Below are 18,750 nucleotides of genomic sequence, written 5' to 3' on the forward strand. Positions count from 1 at the left end.
CCTTCTCGCATCGTACAGTGACATTTTTGATTTGACGACAGAACTCTAGGGCAAACGTCCGTCGTCAGCACAGTATCAACATCGGTGACGCGAGTCCTATTCGTCGGCGCCCCTATCGTGCTCTCCACACTGAGAGCGCAGAGTGATCCAAACGGAAGTCGAGAAAATGCTCAGCAAATGTGTCATCGAACCATCAGACAGTCCTTGGGCTCCCTGTCGTCCGCATAAAGAAAAAAGATGGTAGCTGGCACTTCTGCGTTGACTATCGCCACTAAAACAAGATCACACGAAAAGACGTATACCCGTTACCTGCATTGATACGCGTTGACTGTCTGCACGGAGCTACATACTTCTCGTCTATTGATCTTCGGTCCGGACTACTGGCAGATTTCTGTCGATGCAATGGACCGCGAGAAGACTGCCTTCAAAACACCTGATGGTTTATACCAGTTCAAGATCATGCCCTTTGGCCTATGCAATGCTCCTGCGACATTCGAACGGATGATGGACTCTCTATTGCGAGGTTACAAGTGGTCTTACTTGTCTTGTTACCTTGACGATTGATTGTCTTTCTTCCACTTCGACAGCCACCTGACGCGTCTCGCTGCCAATTCTCGCAGTCTTCAGAACAGCCGGGCTTCAACTGAATTCCAAGAAATGTCAGTTTGCCGACGTCAGATTACCGTGCTGGGCCATCTTGTAAACGCTGACGGCGTCCAACCGATCCTGAAAAGATCAGCGCCGTTCGCAGCTTTCCTGTGCCCACGCCTACTTCTGACGTGCGGAGCTTCATCGGCCTATGCTCTTACTTTCGTCGTTTTGTGCAAAACTTCGCCGACGTTGCTAGGCCACTAACAGATCTGCTGAAGAAGGACACCACATATCATGGGGCCCTGAGCAGGCTCAAGCGTCACTGCTCTCATCGGCTTCTTGACTACTCCCCCATACTTGCCCACTTTGATCCATCTGCTCCAACAGAAGTCCGCACCGACGCCAGCGGGCACGGTATGGAGCAGTTTCTCGCTCAACGGCAGCACGGTCGACAGTGCGTCATAGCTTACGCCAGTCGCCTGCTCTCTTCCCCGAGAGAAATTATTCCATAACCGAAAGAGAGTGCTTGGCTTTAGTTTGGGCTGTCGCCAAGTTCCGCCCATACTTATCTGGCCGCATGTTTTCCGTCGTTACGGACCACCACGCTCTCTGCTGGCTCACTTCTCTCAGGACCCGACCGGACGTCTTCTCGCTGGGCTTTGCGGCTCCAGGAATTTTCGTTTACAGTCACGTACAAGTCTGGACGTTTGCACAAGGATGCAGACTGTCTTTCTCGTCATCCGGTGGATCCTCCTGACCCGCTGCGCATGATCCGGATAGCTGCGTAATGGCTTTTACTGATGTGGGCGACATGCGCACCGAACAACGTCGGGATGAGTCATTGCGCACCATCATCGACGCCCGTCCAGTCTGGCAGCACCGACGCCACATTCCATATGTTCGTGCTGTATAACGGCATCCTCTACCGCCGCAACGTCAGCGTTGAAGGCCCTGAGCTCCTGCTTGTCGTTCCTCGCCATCTACGACCCGTCATTCTTGAACAATCTCACGACGCACCGACGGCGGGACATCTCGGAGCTTCGCGCACATACGACCGCGTGCGACGTCGGTTCTTCTGGCCTGGACTATACCGCTCCGTGCGTCGTTATGTTGCTACTTGCGACCTATGCCAACGCCGAAAAGGCCTCCTCTGCCGCTGCTGGATTTCTCCAACCAATTGAAGTTCCTTCTGAACATTCTATCGCGTCGGCCTTGACTGCTGGGCCCGACGACGACTCTGGGAAATAAGTGGATCGCCGTCGCTACAGATTATGCGACACGTTACGCCATCACGAAGGCCAAGCCAACTAGTTGCGCCACTGACGTCGCGGATTTTCTTCTTCACGACGACAAAAGTGCCAAATCGCCTGAACACTATATAGTAATTAAAGAAAACGCAGCACCCCATTCGACGGACATAGAACGCCCGCTAGAAAGAGCGCTTTTATAAACGAAATCATGATGGCGAAGCTGTTGAGCTAGCCGCCGTAATGTGCGGCCTATCAGGAAACTACTATCATTATCATGAATGGGTATGTGCCACAGAATTGGGCAGATCCCACAGCTCAACGCTACGGCTTGGCCTGTAATAACCCAGAGAACGAGTACAGAAAGAGAGAGAGAGAGAAAGAAAGAAAGAAAGAAAGAAAAGAAAGAAAAGAAAGAAAGAAAAGAAAGAAAGAAAGAAAGAAAAAGAAAGAAAGAAAGAAAGAAAAAGAAAGGAAGAAACAGAGAGATAAAGACAAGATATAAGGGAAGATAAAGAGAAAAATTCTTACTGAAAAAAAATTCTTCACGAGGCGGGATTCGAATTCGCGTACCCTCGATACGAAGGCGAGTGTCCTAACCACTCGGTTATCCAGGCACGCTAGCGGAGCACAGCATAGCCTTGTATAGTATATTGTAGCAAGGGGGTGGGAGAGGGAAGTGAGCATGAGGAGGAGAGATGTGATGTGAGGAGGAGGAATTACCACTACTCACGCTATTCCACTGAGAGAGAGAGAGAGAGCAAAAGATATAGAAGGAAAGACAGAGATGGAAATATACAGAAATAATGGGAATAAAGGCATAAAAAGATAGAAATACCTCGCACGACTAGTGCGAAGCTGCCATACTAGGGAACGGGCTGCGAGAAGAGCCCGAAGCGATGGAAGCCAACGACGACGTGCCCATAGATCTATGAGGTGCGAACGCTCGGTTCTGGAGGTCGGACAGCCGTGTCGTGACTAACCTAGATAAAGCCTAGCAACAACCTAGAAGTAACCAGATCGGACTTCAGAATCGTCCAGTTTCGCTGTTTCAAGCCTTGCGCGACTTAGTGCAACTTAGTGAATTAGTCAAATTTTTTTGACAGGCTGGCGTCGCGAATCACGTGATCTTTATACGAGCTGGCAACAAGTGTTTCCCACTCGCCGTCGTAGCCAGAGATTCCCAAAAGTACACTAGAGGGAAACCTAACGCTAGTGTCTATGGGAGCTGCAACGCATGGCGCTTCAGCCAACATGGGAATGATGGGTTGTACATGTATTTTTCTAAGCTTCGTTCTTTTGGCTCCGTTTGGCTCCATCTGGCCTTCAGCCGCTTTGTCGCGAGGCGAAGTTCGCAAACGTTCAGCAGTTCCATTTCATCACCTTGACCTTTCTAGGCTCACCATTTCAAATCTGCCCGCGAAGTTCACAGCAATCCATTGTTTTATTCGAAACAAGAGCCGGAACACAACAATAAACAAGGCTTCAAGTGCGTTCGAAGCCGCAAGCACGAAGATTAGGCAAGTCCATGTATTACCTATTATTCCCATGGTGGCTGAAGGATCGCAGCGCCAGAGTTCCCTCTAGTAAATATTGTAGGAAACTCTATGACCATAGCTCCGTGTGGCTATAGTGCTCGTTGCTATAACGCTCATTGCTTCATCATGGAATGAAGTAAGGCGGTCGAATCAACGAGTAGTTTTAAAGGGTGTTCACGTTATGAAGCTTATGTCATGCAGTGGATTGAGAGGTGAAATGGCGGAAGGTAGACAATGGCGACAGGAAAAGACTTAGCTGAAAGAGAGGCGCGTTAGGGCAACCCGCGCCGACCACAGCCGTCGACTGGAACTAACGACCTGACTTAGCTTAAATAAAGAAGCAACAAAAAAATTACTTCGAAGTAACTCGGCAGAACGAACGAAGTGACTTGAAGGAACCGAATAAAATGGGCAACAGCTTCGCAATCTGACGACTTTTACGGCGTGGAACTGGCAAGATTTTTCAAGCAGGTAACTGATTCCACCGTTCTGTCGCCGTCCCACACTCCCCTCTTATTGATGTACACACTTCATGTCATAATTGCTACATTATACTACAAGCAATGTTTCCCACGCTTTCCTTCGCTGTCTGTTGGCGCGGATATAAAATACACTTGCTAACCGAACCGATATGCATTACTCACTGAGAGCCCCCCCACCTTACGGAAGAGAAAAAGAATTTTTGTGCTGAGCTTCCTCTTGTAAGCATGATCTTAAGTGTTTCCAATGTTGTCCTAATGCAGGTCACAGCCAGCGGTGCCACCAGCAGGGGTGTCAATACAGGGCCGCCCTCGGCCGCAGCCAATCTCGGGAACCCCTCCACCAGAAATGGAACGGTGTGACAGCAAGACCATACAGCAGACTTGCTCCCTTTTTGGCCTAGATTTGGTATGCACTCAACTGAATTTGTACCAGTAGCACTTCGTTGTAAACCACAGTGAAGTTGGCTGTATTACAAGTCAAAGACACTAAAGACAGGTACCATATTGCCTAAGTTGTAAGTAGAACTTATAGAATGAGCACTGACATCTGAATCGCTTACGAGATGTAATGATGTTACTCTAAATTATGTGATGATGTGTTTAGTCAAGGTATGCTCAAAAGGAACATCACATTTTGTGGTGGTATTTCTGGGTTGGACGTGACTTGCTTATAACAAAGCTCATGGTTTTAGTATGTAAATTCCGCCTCTCCGGTAAAGGCACTGGTCGAATTTCGTGGGGTTTTTCGATTAACTTAATTAAATTACTATGAACGCTACCTACCATTTTCCAGCGTATAAATCCCGTGAATTTTTAGGACATTTTGGTGGCTTCCTTTGTTGTGTAGTGGTGCAACTGGAAAACAGGTGGCATAGTGGCTTTTTCTATGAAACTCCGTGCAGTTGTGCAACCTCATAGAGTTCTACGCTTCTATTCTATTTTGTTGCATTTTATATATTTGTTTGTTTATTTCTTTAGTTTGTATACCCCCAAGACCCTAAGGGTATTACAGAAGTTGTAATAAGAATACTAAACATAGAAATAAGGAAAATGAAATACATTAGGTTGCACCAGAATGTGTAGACTTGCACAACCTTCAGTGGAAGCTATGGAGGGAGTATATGATTCACCCTCCACTTGTTTTCTCAATAAATCTGATAATAAATTAGGTGCGGCAAAAAGTGATGGCTACTTTTGTGGGGTGGTCCAGACATGATCAATCTAAGCAGACTGAATGCTGTCCAAGTACTCGATTAGAAATTAAATATAATGAAAGAGCGAGAGACCAGGTTTTTTTTTTAATTTCCAGGTCTGGGAGCTAAAGAACGCATTTCATCTAGCAAACATCGCAGCAAGTCCTTCCAAAATTTGAAAATTGAGGGACAATCTGGCGCTTTGGTTCGCAGTGTACAATTTTAAAGGGCAGAGATTGAAAGGATCGGTTGCAGCGTGTGGGCATCAGCAATTTGTTGAAGGTTAGCTCAAGTCCCTCTTTTTTGCGTCATTGTGTCGTTTTCTGCGCAAAATCTTCGTTGGCATACTTTGAAATATAACTTTGTGAATGTCCCACAGCAAGGCAAGCTATATCTTTTTTTTTTTTTCTCTTTAGGAGAGACCACCTCCTGTGCCACCCAGCCGTTCCATACACCGTGAGTGGCAACACCAAGCTGGGCTACCCCCAGACCCGAGTGATGAAGATGAACTACCCCGGTAAGTGCTCCATTCTACTCGGCAGCCAAGCATGCGCCGCTTCATTGACAGTGTTGTTTCACTGAGGGAAGGCATTGATTACCAGCCATGGCTAAAATTCCTAGCGACAGTATTAAGCAAGTCGACGTTTTGATGACAAAAAGTAAAAAAGTACACCAACCACGAAATAATACGAAAAGACGGTTTTGGCTCCCCCGATGGGTGCCTTACTGACAATGAAATCAATGACGCGGAACACACGTTTATAAATACTCTAATGTATGGCCTAAGAAGCAGGGTTTGTTTTATTTAGTTACTTTTTTGTTGGCCTCTCGGCTGTTACAGAGTGGGTAGAAAACAGCACTTGTACAATTAGTTCAATGTATGAAAAAATGGCTGGCTCTGCCGTAATCGAGAGCAGGTGTAAGCACGAGATGCTTGCCGGCAAAGCAGATTGCTTGGATATTATGCACTCAAAGCTGGTTCATTCGAATTTCACGGGAACGGAAAAGATGACCGGATAAACCGAATGTCGAAATTATTGACAGTGTCACGAAAACAACGGGGCCAGGCTCATGTTCTCAGAAGAACGCGATTCTGGCCCAGTCGGTGTGGGACCACTAACAAAAGACGAGCAGCGTGTTGTCGTTCCCTTCGCTGTCCTCGTCTTTTATTAGCGGTCAAAAATGTCAAACAGAACAAATGCTATTACGTCAACACACGTTTGTTTTCTGCATAACTACGCAAGCGCTCTATTTGTTTCCCATCAGAGCAGTGCAAAGCGCAAACTTTCATCATCCCGTGATGTCGTTCACAATAAGACCGCGGTGCAAGACCCGCGTTTCTCAGTTAGTGCGAAACGGACGTGCCCTGAACCCATCGCTTAGTACGTACCGCCACGCCAGCGCGCATCTACATACGTACATCTACACCCGCGCGCACGTGAAGATAATCTTTTGCCGGTGGCCGGCAAACTGATCGTGCGTACATCACCAATGTAGCAAACGACATTATGTGCGTACCGCGGCTGAAGCTCTTCAACAGCTTCCACCATGTTCAAGTTTTGTGACATAGAGCGGGTCTTGCACTATGTCACAGCAAATCTACAGAGTGCCGCGTCCGTGGCGGACGATACCTTCGTCGCTAACGACGCGATCATAGGCAGCATCCATGCAGTGTTGTACACGTTCCTCTAAAGCAGGAACGACAGCCCAATTTTGAAACGAGTTCCCGTTACAAGTTCGCCTAATTAAAGTGTCGAGTTGGGCTTGTTGGTACATAACTCTGGCACACTGCGGCGCAAAAAAAACGCACAACGGACGCAACACGAACGACGAAGACGAGCGCTGAACTTGCAACAACCTTTATTGGAAAAGTTTCACATATATTTATGCTATCCGACGCAGACGTCATTCACTTCACATGCGTAGGAACGCCAACTCTTTATCAGTTAGTAGCAGAGATGGTACGCTTACACAACTCTCCCCCAGATAGGAAATGCGTTCTGCTTCTATGATTTCTCGGGTGATTCGCGTTTTGCTCTTCTGAAAGTGCCGTCCCTTTGAAGTGTGGAAAAGTGTACGTGGGCCAAACCGGGAGATGCGTAAACGAAAGGCTAAGGGAGCATGCGAACAATGAAAAAAATGCGCGTGACGGAAAGGATGTTGAAGGTTTCCTAGCCAGTCATCGTATAACGTGTCAGGATTGCGTACCCGAGCTACATAACACTTCCGTCATTAAGAAGAGCAAAACGCGAATCACCCGAGAAATCATAGAAGCAGAACGCATTTCCTATCTGGGGGGCAGTTGTGTAACCCCCGTATAGGCACCGTGCAGTCGAGCTCTCACATGTGACTTCAGCGCCAGAACGCACAGCCTAGCGGATAAAGAAGGCAACGTTGAGACGGCCCAGGGACAAAAAACGCGATGAGCGTCTCTCCAACTCTGCATAAGTGTACAGACTGTGGCTGGGTGAGAAGGGGGGACGCGTGCGAGCGTCTGTTTCTACCTGCCCCTAGCGGCCAATGTCAGCCAACTTGAGACGGCCCACAGCGAGCAACGCAGCTCCCTCTGGTCAGTAGAATTGAACTTCACTTGCCACCGCCTTGGGCAGCGCGTTCGAAACGCGTTTGTGCTGCCTTGGCACAGCCTAAAGGCAGCGCGTTCGAAACGCGTTGAAGGCGGTGGCATGTCAAGTTCAAGTGAAGGAGCGCTTCTGAATACGTACCGTCTAATACCGTCAAATACGTAAGCGTACCGTCTCTGCTACTAACTGATAAAGAGTTGGCGTTCCCAACGTTTATAGATACTTTTTCAGTTCCGTATCTCCTCGCGGTGCGCGTAGGGAGGAGGCGGCCTGTCGCCGCACCCGCCACCACAGCGCTGCAGTCGCGCTTTGCGCTCGGAGAGCGAGGGTCGTCTGCTAGCATGAAGGGCTTCTTCGCATGAGCTATTGCACACGGCCGAATGAGAATTGCGCGAACACTGTACTTGGTCTTCACTCTCCTTCCTTAACATTAATTGGACATTTACTTCAATTTGTGCGCGTTATATTGCTCACAAACTTTAAAAGACCTGTACAGACACGCTTCGCAGGCGTCAGTTTTAGGCAATGACAACGTGCTCGCTTCGCTCCGCGCCTTTCCATGTCCATTTCGTTAAGACCACACTAGTTTGGCGATTGAGCATGCTCCAAAAATACGAATTTCAAATGTAGAAAACTAAGGGTTACATAACATCCCTCAAACGCGGGAAATTTACAACATTTTGTAGTACGAATCAAACATTGCTCTATCAATATACTCGAATTATTCGCCGAGAATTTTTCGCGGTTGGCAAGCGTGTCCCGGATTTCGCGAGAACTGACGGACATATATCAGTAATTCTAGTGCGTTCATTAACATGAAAATATGTGGTCTAGCCAAGAGCACACCATGTTCTGTGCGTAATAATTTTGCAACTTCGCGTTATGTGACGTTTTCGAAAGCCTTGCATTGTACGAAATGATTATGCGCATTTGTATTGTTTCAAAACGAGAAGCAACATGCATTTTGGTCAATTAATTCGAACATGGTGGCATCGCAAAAAATATTACATTGTGAAAGCAAACCGAGATCCTTGGTATGCAAAATGAACGTGGAAATTTTTTACACGCGTAGATACTGCACAGCATTGTTGGCATTATATTCAGGGAGGGGGGGGGGGGGCAGGCCCGTAGCCAGAGGGGGGGCCCTAGGCCCCCCCCCCCCGCCTCAAAAATTTTGAAGTATGTGTTTTTACCAAAAATAATTAATGAAAATAGGTGTTTTTCTCAAATAGTCAAGGTTTTCAACAAGTACCCCCCACCCCCGAAAAAAAAATTCCAGGCTACAGACCTGGGGGGGGGGGGGGTCAATCACATTTTTTGTGTGTTCGTGCGTGCGTTTGTATGAGTGCGTGGATATATACACATGCAAAATCGAAAAATATCGGACGAGGAAGTTTGACCCCACCCCCTTCCTGGCTACGCTTGTGTTGGCAGGTTTGCTGCCAGCTAATTTTTAAAGCTTGCTTTCTTGCGCTCTCTCTATGCCCTAATGGTACTGCTGTTTTCTAAGCATTTGGCTTGCGCAAAGAAGTGCATGGGAGTAAATAAAAGTGAAGCCAACAGCGTTTGTGCCTCTCGTTATAAGAGCATTCAGCACACCCCAAAACAGGTCACCAAAAAAATGTGTCCTTGCTAGCATGCTTGATGGCACGCTCTACCGTACGTGCTTACGTGCAAGCAGTTTCTCTGAAAGGCTACCACTGACACATTCGCGCACAGTGACCAGCATGGACTCAAGCGGCAGGGAATCCTGCCTACCAAGGGCAACGTATTTGCAGACCTCGCAACGCGTTGTTTTCTTCAATTTGAAAGCCACGTAGCCTGCCAGGTAACAAAAGGCCGTTGCTTCTGGTAATGGTCCACAGTACCCACGGTCATCAGAAGCACCTGAGAGGTCACGGAATGACATGGACATAAGCTGTTGGCACACTTTCTCTTTCATCGCATGTTTCTGGACGAGGACCTCACGACGCTTCTTTTTTTTTTTTCCACAGATGCTCCACAGATGTACAAGTGGCTAAACTTGGTCACTATGGTATATGGTCTTGCATGTTTTGCTCTGCGGTTTATCGGCGTGAGAAATAGCTCGCACCCAGCTTTGAAGATGCTGCGGATCGGGCGGCGGCGCAAAAGAGTGCCGCTTTTCTACCCGCTGGCACAGCCGGGCACGAAACAAGTTGGCATCGCAAAGCTTGAAAACTGCTTGAATTCCTGGGGCAAGGAATGCTCGGTTGTCTGAATTCACCGAAGTCGTCGAGAGTAACCTCGCGCATGCACAGCCAACACACCCAGGAAAAAACATTCCATGACAGTCCCGCACGCGGCGAAGCAACTACGGGAAAGAACATGTGTGCCTGCGCGCGCGACAGCGCTATTCACGACTGTGGCGCCCTCTCACTGCCTGGGTAAAAGTGGCGGCCGCCTTCGGCGGAGGAGTTACGGAACTGAAAAAGTATCTATAAACGTTGGGCGTTCCTACGCGTGTGTAGTGAATGACGTCTGCGTCGGACAGCATAAATATGTGTGAAAACTTTTCCAATAAAGGTTGTTGCAGGTTCAGCGCTCGTCTTCGTCGTTCGTGTTCCGTCCGTTGTGTGTTTTTTTGCGCTGCAGTGTGCCAAAGTTCCCTTAACGCGAAAGTAACGCGTTCCAGTTACATTTTCAAAATTGGAACGGGTCGTTACATTAACGTTACATTTGACTTTTTAATCAAAATATAATGTCGGATAATCCTGAGGTGAAATAAAGTGAGCAATATGTAGCTCTCATGGGGGTACATATATAGTACGAATTTGACGTCGCCGGAAGCAGGTTATATGTAAGTACGTAAAATGTATCTAAAGAAACGCTCCTAGACGAATTTCTTTAGAGACCACCGGCCATACTACACGCAGTCTAACTCCAACTTTCGTGCTCGTCTTTTAAAAGTGCAACACATGTGGCACGTTCCACGTATAGGTCTACAAGTGCGCAGTTAGGATACTGCGCTTGAGATATTAAAATAGAAATTTTCACATATACACGAACATGATGAAATTTCTTGCGCGGGAAACCTCATCAAGAAGGATAATATACAGGCGTTTAATGAGTTCTGATTCAATATTGCAGTGTGAGTCCACGATACATATTTGCAACTTAGTAAAGTCCCTTGTTCGCACTCAGCAACAGTTGCATCTCGATGTTGGTATCCGTCAGACGGACACCAACATCTCGTCAGCACTTGGTTGGTAATTTTGAAGAGCCGTTCCATTGAAATGCTTGAGGGTACTGCCGTGTTGTACACAAATCAGAACAAGGTCAACCGAGGTCGTAGGGGCGAGGCCAGGCTCAGCGGGCGCAACAAGAATATAGCGCTGGATGTACGCGTATCGTCTATTGCATGACAGAGACGTTACCAGTGCGATCGATGTCGAACTTAACTCTAATGATATTGTAGACCGATAGCCGCGGGGATAACTCGAATGTTGAAGGAACACCTTCAACTAGGATTTAAACTGCGCCAAGAAGACCGCACGAAAACAGGAACACGAATACGCACACACAAGCGCAGAACTTCCAACTGACATTATTTACGTAAAGCATGCCATTTATGGGTTCTTCAAAATAACAAAAGAGCAAGGAACAATCGGGCAATGACAACTTTAAGAAAAATAACAAGAACGCGTGCGCATCACGTACGCGGGAGTGACCTGATGTGTTCTTCTAAGGATTCCATTTCATCTCTTGATAATTATATCAAAGGAGAGCTGACACAGCTATTCGCGCCTTTTTGCGATGTAAAGCGCCTTGATGACTTCCCTTTCAGCTCTGCACTCTAGATCAGGCAAAAAGCTTTTACTGTTGCATTTCTCGCTATGTACCTAGGCCAGACTGCGTTCCGTGCCGGTGCGCAAGGATCGGTTGTGCTAGTGTGCACGCTCATTGAAACATCGGCCTGTTTGGTCTATGTAAGACCGACTGCATGAAGAGGGCATCTCGTGTATAACGTTAGAAACGCAACTGGTGAACTTCGTCTGATGGTGCTTCTTGCATGACATATGTGTTGTTCTTGTCAGAGGTGGGCGCACTTTTTTAGTTTGTAAGGCGCCAAGAAGACGATGGGAATCCCATACCGTCGTGTGTCCTTAACGTTGCGGGACGCAGCTGCTCCCGTATACATGGTCGGTCTCGGCATCGCGCGTTTCTCTGCGCCCTGGCCAGGGCCTTCAAGTGACACAGGCGAGAGGTATATTTTTGCGCCTCACGCGGTCGCCCATCCGCCCTGTTCTGCACGATGCGCTGCATGCGTGCGCCTGTTCAATGCGTTGGAACGTTTACAGAAGGAACGCCGTTCCCTCTGCCGTTCCCCCGTAAAGGTAACGAGTTACCGTTACAGTTCTACCGATCCTAAATGGAACGGTGGCGTTCCTTCCAAAAGGAACTATTATAGTTCCTGGAACGTCGTTCCTTGGAACGCCGTTCCGTACAACACTGCATCCATGCAGCTCTGAAAGCACGTGCGCGGCATGCATGCACAAACAGCGTCTCATCGCTTCTGCAGTGGAAGAAACCTGGCTCGCTAATGCACAATCATGGATGACGACTGCACACTTCTCATGGCACGCAGCAAAAACGAAGCTACTGCTTGTCGCAGCCGCTGCGGACCGCTGTTCCTATCGACGCGATCATAGATAGCGCCCTTGCACTTCACGTGCGCCGAGTAAAAAAAAAAAAAATACGAAGCAAGCATGCGCAGCTGCTGAAGCCTCGGTCGCCAACAACGCGATTGTGGATGACGACCACGCCTTTCCTAAAGGCTCGTGCTGGACGTGGTGGTCGCATGAAACGTCTTGACCATTTGGCTTTCCTGTCCTTACCGTACGGTTGGTGATAATTGCTATGGCGATGCGGACTGCGCCGCCTCGTTTCGGTTGTCCGCAAACGCTGTTTTCGCTCTTTTGCGCCGCTTCGGGCTCGACGCGCTCCGAGAACCGTCTTACTTGACTGGTAGGTGATGAAATTGATGGTTTGACGAAGCATCGTCTGGTCGGGAAGGAGCATGAAGAAGGAACGAAAACAAATAACACCGACCAAGTGAAAGGTTTTATAAACATTAAAAAAGACATTTCGGCTACCGTACGGTAGCCTTGTTCACAGTAATGTGGCCCAGCGAAACGGGCTTATGTGCATTTTAGAACGCTGCCGAGACACCTGGCGTACACTGGAGGCAGATTTCCATCATTTCTGTTCAGCGTTTTTTTCGTAGTCTGGATAAGAAGCGATTCCAGATACTGACGCGAACACCAGTTTCTTTCCTCTTTTGCGATTACGGTTGCCTTGGCCCAGTCAATGTCGTGATTACATGAAGCCACGTGTTCCGCAAGTGCGTTAGATACAACATTCTTCTTTCTGACGTCATTCACGTGGTCCTTCAGACGTCTCTCAAAGTTACCACTCTCCCCGATATAAACGTAGTCGCAGACTGAACACGGGATTCTATAAACGACGCCTGGGAACCTTTCTTTCTTGAGTGGGTCCTTTATGTGCCTAGTTCGTGTTTAAGTTTTCGGGCGGGAACATGCGCGACGTGTACGTCGAACGCTCGTAGAACCCGTGCTAATGCTTCACTTAACCCCCGTATTCAGAAACGCTCCTTGACTTGAACTTGACTTGCCACCGCCTAAAGACAGCGCGTTTGAAATGCGTTGAAGGCGGTGGCAAGTAAAGTTCAAGTCAAGGAGCGTTTCTGAATACGGGGGTAACACCTGGCACATAAGGAATGGCTGCACGAGCTTGGGGCTGCACAGCTCGCGTAGCGGCGACGTTGCGTGTGCGGCGTTCTACGGAACGAATGAAGCTGAGAGGGTACCCGTTGTCAGAGAGTTCACTGCGCACTCTGGAAAGGTCAGAGGCATGGCCAGCGTCACTAGAGCAAATCCTGTATCAGGCAAGTGGCAACAGAACGTTTGTGGCAGACCGAGTGGACTGACTCGTAATGCAGGTAACGTCCGGTGCAAGTCCGGTGTGCGTTGCTTTTCTGAAAACACCAAAGGAAAGGCGGCCGTTTTTTTTTTCTTTCTACTAGTACGTCCAAGAAAGGTAGACGGCCAGAGACCTCTGTTTCAGTGTTGAACTGAATCGATGTCTCTATGCTATTCAAATGCGCCGAGAAACTGTAGTTACGAGTAGGCGCCAGTGTTGTTTGCGTTTCTTCCTTCTTATGTGCCCGTGCCTGTGTGCGCGCCTTATCCAGTTGAAACATGAATCAGTACGAACTAGCCCAATTTGCCGTGCTACTATTATATAGGGTGTTCTTTTTTTAGAAAATAAAGATTTTTGATAAAAATTCTGTGACAGTTAAGGCTCCTGCCGTTTTCGCACACGAACTCCACGTCGAGGCGGAAATGCATTGCCGCAGTTAAAATGACACTGTCGCGACAAATTACAAAAACTCGTTAATTAATTTTCATAATTATTGACTTGAGGGCAGGTGTTTATATTACAATGTTGTAGTGCGTGCAAATTTATGGTATACCTATTTATTAGAAATTACAAAACCTGCACATAGTTCAAGATATTCATCATCGAATTTCAAGGTAGAAATCGAAGTGACTGCGTCCGGCGCGCACAAAGCGCGACTGTTCTGCTACGTCAGACCAGAACTACCCGTCACATGGGAGTGACGAAATTTGAATGACGGCGCGCCGCGGCCGTATGTGTCCGTGAAAGGCTGCAAGTCATCTCACTTGTGCCTGCGCATCGCTTTACTTTTTCGCATAGTGTTTGGTGCTTATCTGTGCACAACAAAACCGCAATACCAACCTTTTCTTTGTCTGGGAAGCATAAAGCTCAGCGGCGGTCACTGCGACGCTTCTTCTTGCAGACAGGCAAAATAGTTTTTCGTGCCCCTTTATAGTGTAAGAAAGAAACAGCTAGGCACCACCCATCGCACGCAATGATTAAGCTGCCTACTGGGGTATTTCAGAATGCTTGCCGGTTTTTCTGACCAGGTTCTGCTTTGGCGCGCCTTCATTCAAATTTCATCGCTTCCCTGTCACGTGTCATTCCGCTGTTCCGCCGCGCATTGTGCGCGCCGGGCGCAATCAGTTTCGATTTCGCCCTTGAAATTCGATGATGAATATCTCGAACTACGTCCAACTATTGTGATTTCTAAAAAATAGGTATGCCATAAATTTGCACGCACTACAACTTTGTAATATAAACACCTGCCCTGAAGTCAATAATTAAAAAATGAAATTAACGAGTTTTTGTTAATTAGTCGCGTCAATGTCATTTTCGCTCCGGCAAAGTACTTACGCCTCCACATAGAGTTCATGTGCGAGAACCACAGGAGTCTGACTGTCATAGAATTTTTATTAAAAAATTTGTACTCTTTAAAAAAAATAAAAGTCACAGTTTCGCCGCAAGGCCGAAGCAATGAATGCGATAGCAAGAAACTAATGCTATATGAAGTGACGCTCGCCAATGGATACTCTCAGTTTGAACAGCGCTCCTGTTGCAAAGGCGGCTGAAGCAGCGAAGGAAACTACCGTGCTTCAAGTGTCGAGCTGTGACACTTGATAGTTCGCGCTCATCTTCTGTTTGTTCGTTTAGCGGCGTCCCTTGAGCTCGAGTGGCTTTCGTACGCTCCGTAACATGAGCGCGGACATCACGGTGAAAGCGTGAAACATTCCTCTTCCCCTCAGCACAAGAAAACCGCGCGAGCAGACAGTGGAAGGGCAAGGTTCTCCCTGCGCAAGTATAAGAAGAAGCGAGCGAGCTCGCCGACGACTTTTAAATGCGCCTGTCGCGCTCCTAACGCCATCTCGCTGGTAATGAAGAAACGCTTATAAGCGCAGCCGTCTGAGTCCGTCCAGCGGTAAAGGGTGTGTATATAACGCTCGCCGTTACCTACGTGGAGGATCTGCGTTTCGTGGCGTAGTGGCTAGCGCCACTCGCTGCGGAGCAAGAGGTCCCTGGTTCGATTCCGCGCTTCGAAAGCATTTCTGTGAATTATTTTTCTTTGGGGCTTTTATATATATATATACATACTTATGCATATACGGTGCATGACGGCGGCGACGGCGACGGCAAAATCCAGCCGAGACTGTCCATATAATTGCTATCGCAATAAAACACCCTGTATAGGTGAGCACCGCTCGAAGTTAACGCGAGGGATCATTGAAACGTATGACATAGTAGTGCTTGACGGCTTGTGTGTAAGTTATTGATCAGTGGCGTTACTGCAAAAAGAGGTTGCCTATATCAATGAATTTTGAATGTTATCCTTATCTCGAGCACAATCAACACGTGACAAGCTTTTTGTTACATTATTGTCATCGGTGCGGTTGATAACTGCACCCTCTTCTGCGCATCCCTTCGTATGTGTGTGTATGTGTATATATATATATATATATATATATATATATATATATATATATATATATATATATATATATATATATATATATGGTCCTCGCTTCGCTAATAAATGTCGTTTAATCACATCATAAAAGAAGGTAGGCGGGCACGGACACAAGAGGAGAAATCTCGTCTAATGGTTGCGGCCTGGCATATCGGCAGTAGTGGACGGGCAAGCGTGAGCCAGCCGTCGATTATACTGCGTAAAGAAGCAATCAAGTGCCTGAGCAGTTATCTGCCATGTAAGCACCCACGTGTGCCGGATGGACAGGCGGCGCTCACGCACAGATCAGATTTTAACAGCAGAGCTGTTTAGGCTTTTCGTTCCCCGGTTCGCGTCACCAGAAAACTATCACCACGAACAGCCTCTACCTTATATGGCATCTTGCGCCGCCTAGCACCTGGCCATGTTAATTGGGACCATGCTAATTAATGTCCTGCTAATTAAAGCAGTTGTAAAACCACGCTAATTAGGGCACTGCGAAAGTGGACCTTGCTCATTAAGACAGTGATAATTGCGACCTTACTAATTAGGACCTTCCAATTAAGATCATGCTAATTAGGACCATGGTAATTATGACTTCGCTAATTAAGACCTTGCGAATTATCTAGGTTGGCCACAAGCTCCGCTCTTGGTCCAGCCTTGCACCACTAGTGCAAGGCGCCCAGATTTTCTAGTCTACTTTCTTTTCCGCCGCAACGCGCCTTTTTAGTTAACATTGGGCGTTGGTCTAGCCCCTTCATTTCTTCGCTTGCGTGCGTGTTTGCACGCCTACCTTCTTTTATGACGAATCCCCACGCTGACTAGCTTATCCTTCTGTCGTACTGTGATCCCATATTATTCTGAAACTACTGAAATTATGAAACCATCTAAGCTCCAATAATGGCTACTCTTATGCGCTATGTCCGTACAGTTTTGCTTGTTGTGACCTTGAAAAATAGATCCTGACTTTTGATATTTGATGTTTATTTTTGTTTTTTCACTTTCAGAAGAGTCTACGGGTGAAGTCAAACTGCCTAAAAGTGAAACCGTGGTAGTTGTGGGCGCCTCGCCACGGCGTGGTCACCTGCTCGTTGAATACAAGGGGCAGACGTACCATGTGCCATACCAGTTCCTCGAGCTCAAGCCATCACATCCTAGCAATCCAGGCAGCACTCCTCCTGCATCCGGAGTCAACATATGAATTTTCATCAGGAGAACTGCGTAGAGCTGCGCTGCTCCCTTTGATTAAGCGCAGTGCAGACTGTCGTGCCGTAACATTCTGGTCTCAGCAGCGGAACCGTACTTGGCTCGTAACTTGCTCGCCTGCCAGCCAAACTTCAGGTTGATACTTGTAAACCGCGTTACTATTCAAGATTATGAGCTGGATAACTGTAAGAGACTCTTTCGGTACTGGTGCCTCCACACTGATTCCAAGTGTAGAGCATGTATTGCGGGTGATGTTTCTATCAGCCGCGAAGTTGCAGTTATGCGGTGTTTTATAGCAGGTGGTGATCCTGTGCCCTTTTGGACGAGCAGGTTTGAGTACCTTCGAGGCCCATTAGCATCAAGGCTAGTTACGCGCGCAGTTACGCTTGGACATCCGCCTAAAAGTGTCAATATTCATCAAAGCCCCTCGCTTCCGCCAAGTTCTGCCTCATCACACTGTTGGCGACAAGGTCGCAGTGAACAAACTGTTCAGAGCCACTTTTATTGACGTATATGGGAGTGGTTGCCTTATGAGCGTCACTGTTACGCACTCAACCCTGCGCGTCATCATCACCATCATTATTACTCTGATTTATGTGAATTCCAGGGCGAGGACCTCTCCCAGTGATCTCCGATTTACCGTATCTTGTGTGAGCCGATTCCATTTTATGCCTGCAAATTTCGTGACTTCTTCACCCCACCTACCTCGCTGTCGTTCTCGCCTGAGCCCCATCCTTCGGTGTCCATTCTGTCATGAACTTACGTGACCTGCCTAGGTCCACTTTTTCTTAATGTCAGGTAGAATGTCGCCTACCCCTCTTTGTTCTGCAATCTATTCCGCTCTCTTCCTGGCATTTTTCTCTCATTGCACGTTGCGTGGTTCTTAACTTCTTCTCGAATTAATAGTCATCATTCACGTAGTCATGTTGAGACCAACTTTAGAACTTTCTCAGTTTAGGTCTTCGGTCATTTTTCTAATACGTTGTCATAATTGGTGAACAGCTATAGGTAATCTACAAATCTTAGGTTGCCTACATATTCTGCGTTAGTATTTATTCCTGATTCTGCCCAGTACGGGTGTTTCAACACTTCTAAGCATGCAATGAACAAAGTTGAAGAGATCGTATCTTTATCACTATTCTCTTGCTTTTCTGGTGGCTGTAGAGGCTTTCTAGATGTAGGCTAGAGTATTTATATGTTTCAAGTACTCCTTGGTCACTTCTGGAATCGCTTCAGAGCCTTTTTGTAGTCTATGGAAGCTCAATATAGGGCTTGGTTGTGTTTAGCAGATTTCTGAATTTTCTTATTGACCGCATGGCTTTTATCTATCGGGGAGTATCCTTTCCTGAAACCGGCTTGTTCTCTGGGTTTGTTAAGGTCATGTGCTCCGGTTATCCCGTGTAAAGTTATCTTCGTAAATATTAGGTACAATACTGAAATTAAGCTCATGGGCCTATGATTCTTCAAGTCTTTTAAGCCTCCCTATGATTATAACGCTGGCTTTTTTTTTCAGCTCAGTGGCGCATTT

General features: G+C 47.3%; 1 long non-coding RNA gene across 1 annotated transcript; it reads left to right on the forward strand.

Annotated features, from left to right (window-relative positions):
* The first annotated feature begins 4,123 nt into the window (after positions 1-4,123).
* Positions 4,124-17,188, forward strand: LOC119399296 (uncharacterized). The gene is made up of 3 exons (XR_005184780.2): positions 4,124-4,264; positions 5,468-5,568; positions 17,024-17,188. It is a non-coding gene; the product is annotated as an uncharacterized LOC119399296 (long non-coding RNA).
* Positions 17,189-18,750: the final 1,562 nt, after the last annotated feature.

The sequence above is a fragment of the Rhipicephalus sanguineus genome, chromosome 7 (genome assembly GCF_013339695.2).
Source record: "Rhipicephalus sanguineus isolate Rsan-2018 chromosome 7, BIME_Rsan_1.4, whole genome shotgun sequence".
Taxonomy (NCBI): domain Eukaryota; kingdom Metazoa; phylum Arthropoda; class Arachnida; order Ixodida; family Ixodidae; genus Rhipicephalus; species Rhipicephalus sanguineus.